Here is a 7,288-nt window from a genome sequence, read left to right as displayed (position 1 = left end):
CTATTACCGTGTTCCATGACTACAAGCCATATGTATCCTGTTATTGTACATTGTACATGCCAATAGATGATACCTTTGGTATGCATGATATGCCTGTTATGCTGTGTAGCATATCTGACATATCTACCTACAATACTATACATTACACATATTTTACATAGTATCCCATAATGCAAAGCATACTTGTACAGCGGGACCACCTTAGACATGTCATTGTCGTTATATGCCCATACACATGCATACTGTGACAGTATATCAACATATACTATTCCCTGCTATGGCACGTACTTGTTGGACATACCCTACCACTGACGGCGGGTGGTATGGAATTGTTCTGTTTAAAGCCCTCTTGTAGCATCCCTTGTGGTGTCTGTGATGTTTACCTTGTGGCCCACTGCAGGATGCACAATTTCTACAAGCGTTAGTATGCTCAGCAAGACATCACTACATAAATACCTTTTCCCACTTTATGCATTGCGGACACTTTTAATTAATACAAAACAGGTTATACATACACTAACATAATTAATACAAAACAGGCTATACATGCACTTACATACAGAGTGTTCTACATACCTTGTTATCATTCCAGACTTTCGTATCTATCTCTCTTACATTGTTTAAACAGTTCTGTGGTATGAGCATACGGTTTGAATGTCTGGCAAGTCATCCTTATATACGTCAATACCTGTAACATGTGGTTTCCTGCCACCAATTGGTGTTCCTGAGTGACTTATTACTTGCACATCAGCTGTGCAGCTACTCCATTCGCCAATTACATGGCAACAGTGGGGTATAATTGAATTCTCCACTTGGGCATTGCCCATTTGCCCTACATTCAGGGAGACGGCCTGTATTGTGATTTGTTGTGTGTAATTGCAACGGCTATGTGTAGAGACACGTATAGTTTGGATTCATGTCCCCCGTCGATTGTGTGTGACGGCTAGAGTATGTGGTTCTACATGTGAATGCACCTGTCATCCCAACCGTCTGATAAGGGACTATTGCAAACAAAACCTGTAACATCGCCGTTTGTTCCATTATATAACAGCTACGATTTCACATGGCACCTTTAAATGTGTCTCTCACAAGGTATGTTAACACTTCTGCAGATGTAACTGACTGACTGGATGTTTGTGCTGTAATTACAGTCTGTGTTGCTATAGTTTCTAGTGTGGGGGATGTAGGTGGGTGTACGTGGCATATACAGGTTTGTGGGGCTTGCATTTCTACATATTCCATATATATGTGTGTGGGCTCCTTCCCTAATTGAAGAGCTATCAGTTAGTAGACTTATGTTACGGGATTATACATTGGGCCGTTGTTAATTGGTTTCTATATAGTATGCAGGTGAGGTTGTTACTTCCATACCTCCGGAATTACAGCGGTATGTAAAGGGATTTTTCTAAATGACAGCTATCCCGTGTATTTCTGTCCCAGATATTTGCAGTCATTGCAGTTGTGTTGGTAACAGAACGTCTTTGGCATGGGTTGCCACCTTTTCAAATGGCCATTGTGGGACACTTGCGGGACACACATCGGTATTTACAGGTCGACATATACCCATGGTCAGTACACAGGATAGCACATACTTTTATCCTCAATACATACTTATTGTTGTGGGACTTTGGCTACTTATCATATTGCATGTAACATTTACGTTTCTTACATACAGGCATAACTATTTAATGCAACTATTACATAATCTATGGGACATAATAATGTCCTACAATCTCGGACAGTTGCCCTTTATAATGTTTTATGTCAGGACACAACTGCCCAGGGAGGGGCTGTCCCTCCTAATGTGGGACAGGTAGTAACCGTATGCCTACAGCTAGCTATACCCACACCTACCGTAATGATCTACCTCAGTAGAGTAAACAGACACACGATGGGGACACACACACACACACACACACACACACACACACACACACACATTACAGTCACACGGAAACACACACAGCACCCTCAACACACATACACAGACTACGGCAATCACAAACACAGTTGAACACAGTACCTACGAGGACCGCAACACCAGCAGCAGTAACTAAATGTCCCTTCATATCGTGATAATATTACTCCCGGTTCTACTGTTCCGGTACTGTGTTCTTTCGCTCTTTCAGCCTTGTGGTTACGCGTGTCAGTATGTGACACATTCCATAGTTGGCGGTATCCTATTTATTTGTACCTCCAAGGTTTTATGAATGTCATTGACCTATCTATATATTTGCAGATACCAGTGAATCCGTATATATCAACATATATCTCTCTATCGCCCTTTCTATCTGTATTATATATATGTATATATGTGCATATATATATATATATGTGTATATATATATATATATATATATATATATATATGACAGGGAAAGAGACAGGCAAGCTACACCTTTCATTGTGTACTTGTTGGTGTATACAGTTTCCTGGACTCCGCACGTTAGTGTCTGAACCTGTCACATTACACACCTGCCGTAGGTACATCTTGGCTACCATAGTGTTAGGTGATTGTATACATGATTGCGTGTTCTACTCCTGGCAGTGGTCGTTTTACCCTTCAGAGCAGGTGCTATTAGTACAGGGGTGAATAATGCTGGTTTCACCTGTTCTGGACATCATTGACCGTGATCTGTGCGATATTTGGAGAAGCTTAGCCCTGTTTCGCGCATATCCGTATAGTCATATTTAAACGATGCTTACCAGCAGTGGGCAATGCATATTCCCGCTAACGTGTGCTACACATGTTCTGATGACATGCATCCGACATGCATTATTCGTGCTTTCATTACATCCCTTGCAGGACGTGGGACCGGGAACATGCACGACAGTCACTGCATTTATGACTTGGCCATCTGGGATTTGTACACGTGTTATGGTGTTTTGTATGTGGAGTATACTACGGCTGTTACTCCATACTGCACTCACATGGGTAACTCAGTTAGTTTACATATGGATGAGTCCAGTTAATGGTATATCCATGTGATGTTTACTGGATGTGCTCCGGCATTGGGTATGTATATCACAGTGAGCCACACACGATAATGTGCTACACCTTCAAACGACCATAGGTGGAGCATGCTGGGGTGAGAAATACCTGTCATGGGTACACCCCATGCCTTGACACAACATCCATGATTACATTATGTGGAGCCCCTCATTAACACAGCAGGGAATCCGTGCAGAGTGTGTGCAGAACAGTGCTTACACACATGTGATCCCGTGATTGCTTCTGCTCCACTGAGCGACAGGTGGTTACTCGATGTGGTGACAGCAGACACTGTTTGCCTCGTTTGGTGTGTGGCCTCTGACAATTGGGCATGTACCTACCGATGTACCTAGAAACCTATACACACAGCACCAACATATGCTGATAGGTGCATGTACTGTTCAGCTGTTGTGTGTACAGTGTTTGAGGGCTGCCTATGTAGGATTCACACAGTGGGCCACCTATACATTACAATTTACAGGTGGTCGTGTGTGTGTGCTATCCATTTTACTGTGTGTGCAGGTGGAGAGGTGTGTCAGTCCGTAGGGGCCTACACTGTCAGAGTATGTGCTATACGTTCCCTATTTGCTAAGGCGTAGGCATATTGGGCATTCCTCCGTCTGCCTACTGGGGCTGGCACAGTGTATTCATGGTCTGAATCCCTCTGTGCCTGTGATGGCCTTGGCAATTGCGGTGGGCTATGAGGGCCTTCACCATTTTGTCCCTGCTGCAGCTGTTTCCGCAGGATCATATTATGTAGCAATGGCACATGCTATGAAGATGTGGGCACACGTGTCTGGAGAGTACTGCAAGACTCCACCAGATGTGTCCAAGCAACGGAACCATGATTTCATCATCCCAAACACATGCTCTGTGATGATTCTGGTTTGTGCGTGTGCCTCATTATGACGTTCTTGCATGGGTGTGTGTGCATTTCTGATGGGAGTCATCATCCACGGCTCCAGTGCATAGCCAGCATCCCCCACAAGGTGGCCATGTGGGATGTCCCCCCTGACAAATACCTGATACAGCTGTGAGGCATACCAGATAGGGGAGTCATGGTAGCTTCCAGGGCTGCCAGCACACACATCCATGATAATGCCCTGGGCATTGCACACAACCTGGCAGTTGATGGAGTGGAATCCCTTGCGGTTTATGTAGCGCCTACCATGCTCACTGGGTGGTGACTTGATATGTATGTGCATGCAGTCTATCGCACCCAGTACCTCTGGGTAGTGTGCCACATGGTGGAAGTGACGCATATTGCTGGCCAACTCCTCCTGAGTTCGGGGGAAGTATATATGTTCATTGGCATGTGGTAACATGGCATCCAGGAACTAGTGTAGTACCCTGGATGCTGATGCCTGTGAGATCCCCATTATATCTCCAGTTGGCCTTTGAAAGGTACCTGTGGCTAGTATTCGCAAGCTTACACATACCTTCGTGTCCACTGGGATGGGTTCCCCTCTGTTGTTTCTGGTTTTCAGGCATGGCCGTCACAGCTCAACTATTTGCTGTAAGATGTCCCTGTCCACCCTGTAATGCTCTACTATCTCCAGATCATATAGCCTCTGGTAGGTTGCCCCTTGGTCTGAACACTCTTCTCCTCCTCCGGGGCCTGCGGTGGTTGTCAGCATTATCCTCCACAACACCGTCAGTCTCTAACACATGGTGATGAATCACAGCTATGGCAGCTCCCAACATGTACATTTTAAAAGTTCCCCATGTGTTTACAGCTATGGTGCAGTGTTTGGGAATACACAGGTGTGTTTAGGGTGCTTTCACACTTTATACTATTGTGCTGTGAACACCAATGATGTCATAAGGTGTGTATGTACGATCGTAGCTACAGGGTATCTTATGTGTTTTACTACAGGAACTACTATTGTGGTGCCTTTGGTGTTGAATTACATTTGGCTGCCGTGGATTACCTCTTGCCCTTCCCTTTACATTTCTTCACGTTTCACCTACCGTTGTCTGGCATGCATCCAGCAGCCTGCTTTCATTTGTACTTTCCTAGACCTGGCTTATCTTGCATAATGTGTCCTATTGCCAGTCTACTGTAGGTTTGCTTTGCTCTGCTATGACAGTTCTCCTATCTTTGCAATCCAATGCCTCCCCTCCTTTCTTTGCAATCCAATGCCTCCCTTATCCTGTTTTGCAGGTTTCTGCGAGCAGACTTGTCAGCTGCCATCGATTGGCCGCTGTGAGTTGATAGATGTTAATTGCTCAGTTGTACTCCAATTACCCTACTGCAGCATTTCCTTCTTTTCTTCCCCTGACCTTCCTGTTTGTGCTATTGTTTGCGGCGCGTGCATCCACTTACTGGGTTTCGGGCACGTTTTTATCCCCATACACATGCGCTTTTGGGCACCATATGTGCTCTCAGCTAAACGATTCTATACCTACCTTCCCACCCCTGTCCTGCAGCTTTGCTTAGCAATAGCCAGGCCAGATTTGCATTGCTACAATGTGCTTACAGCTACGGTGGCACACCCCTCTGCTGATGTCATGTATCATCTCTGAGCCACTCCACGGTGTTACAGCACTGCGCCGTATGGTACATCCTTCATTCAGCAGGACATTTGCAATTCAGTATTACCCACCTCATTTGCATGGCATTGACTACTAATTCATAGTTACTGCGCCGAACACTGTCACAGACCCTTAGCAACCCTTGCAGCTTGGTTGTGGTGTACCATGCATACCATTGCATATTATGGTGAAATCCTGATTTGTATTACATTGCGATTTTATGACATTTGTATATATTTTCTTTGTGTTCCAGTTTGCGCACACATGCCCTGCGGTTGTACTGTGTGTTACTGTGGACATGACATTAAATGTTATTTTTTAGGTGTTGTGCATCTTTTCTTATGCCATTGGCTGTGTATTTAGCCATTGGCATATGTTAACTTTGTAATACATGAGTCTGGGCTGCTTCCATAGCTCCGATGTTCTGTTTGGGAAAATGTAAACCGTGTTTTTTGGTTTACATTTCCGTGGGCTTACGCTATGCTTGCACCACATCCTGAATCGCTATATGCCTTAATTTGCATGGTGTGACACTGCACATGGGGTGATTAGCATACCTAAGCCGAGTGCTGCGCAGTTCTGGCGTACTCCGGTAGTGCACATGGAATTGGATCGTACCTGAATCGCTCGACGGCCATATCTGGTGTTATACCGCCTATGCTACGCCTGCGCCTGGTGCAAGCTTCATGAATCCTGGGGTCAGAGTATTTCAGGAATCTTATTAAAATTCCATGTAAACCAGAAACTTACAATTCAGAATATCAAATTTCATGGAAATTGATTTCAAAACTACTAAGATTTGCTGATAGAATATCCTGTTTTTTTTTTTTATAGAGCTGCCATTAGCGAGACTGCAACTCTGTAGAACAGGTTTACAGAAGATTAATTTAAGTGACCTACTGTCTTGGGTTAAGTTAAAAAAATAATTGACATGTGTGGCCTGTGTGTAATCAGACACGTATGTAGTCTAAGTTCCTAACATCATATTTATCTGTCCTTCCTATTAAATAAGTAAGCGGATGGAACTCAAAGGAAATACATTTGGTCATTCCTTAGTATATTGCCATTATATATTCAAGCCTGTCTGGCTGAAGTTATCTAAAGAACTATCATGCATCTAAACATGCCATCAATTGCAGAATTAGCTATAGATATTACCTGGTATTCCTCAGAATTAAGAAAAGTTATGTAAATCATGCCTGAAACTGACACAAGCAGAGAATTGCACAGGTTAAATTACTGCATGATGCTATGCTCAGGTTATTTAATTAGTGTTTTTATAAATCATTATTTCTCAGTTATTTAAGTAATGTTCCTTCTTGATGCTCTGTCTGAAATGTCATTATAACCATCTTCCGTAGTTGCTTTCTCTCTATTTTTCAGTTCTTCATGTGTTACTTCATCATCATTTGTCGCATCTTTTTCCGTTCTCTACTTCTAATTTTGAAATGTTGTCATCTTCTTCCCTCCAGTAATTCCTTCCAAGTTTCTTCATCAAGTTTTTTTTTTCATTTCATTTTCTTTTAGCCTTTCACTTATTCCCTTGGTCTGTAAGCCATCTCATCTTCCAAATGTTCATACGTCCTCAGCTTCCCAACTGTCAGCAATCCGACTTCACTTTTCCTTTCTCTACCGTATTATATCTTCTTTTCTAATCATGTCCTTACTCATTCCATATGTTTGAATTGCTTACCTTCCTCCTGCTAAGTGTCCTCCTCATTTCTGGTTTTCTTACAAGGTATCTACAATTTACATCTTACT

General features: G+C 43.3%; 1 protein-coding gene across 1 annotated transcript in view; it reads left to right on the top strand.

The window, feature by feature from the left end:
• Positions 1 to 7,288, top strand: part of VWF (von Willebrand factor) — a 749,192-nt gene that overhangs the window by 428,178 nt on the left and 313,726 nt on the right. The gene's annotated exons all lie outside the window — the stretch shown is intronic.

Source organism: Protopterus annectens, chromosome 11.part0 (assembly GCF_019279795.1).
Source record: "Protopterus annectens isolate FY-2018-M chromosome 11.part0, PAN1.0, whole genome shotgun sequence".
Lineage (NCBI taxonomy): Eukaryota > Metazoa > Chordata > Ceratodontiformes > Protopteridae > Protopterus > Protopterus annectens.
Note: the sequence above shows the minus strand (reverse complement) of the source record. Positions and strands in the feature narration are given on the sequence as shown.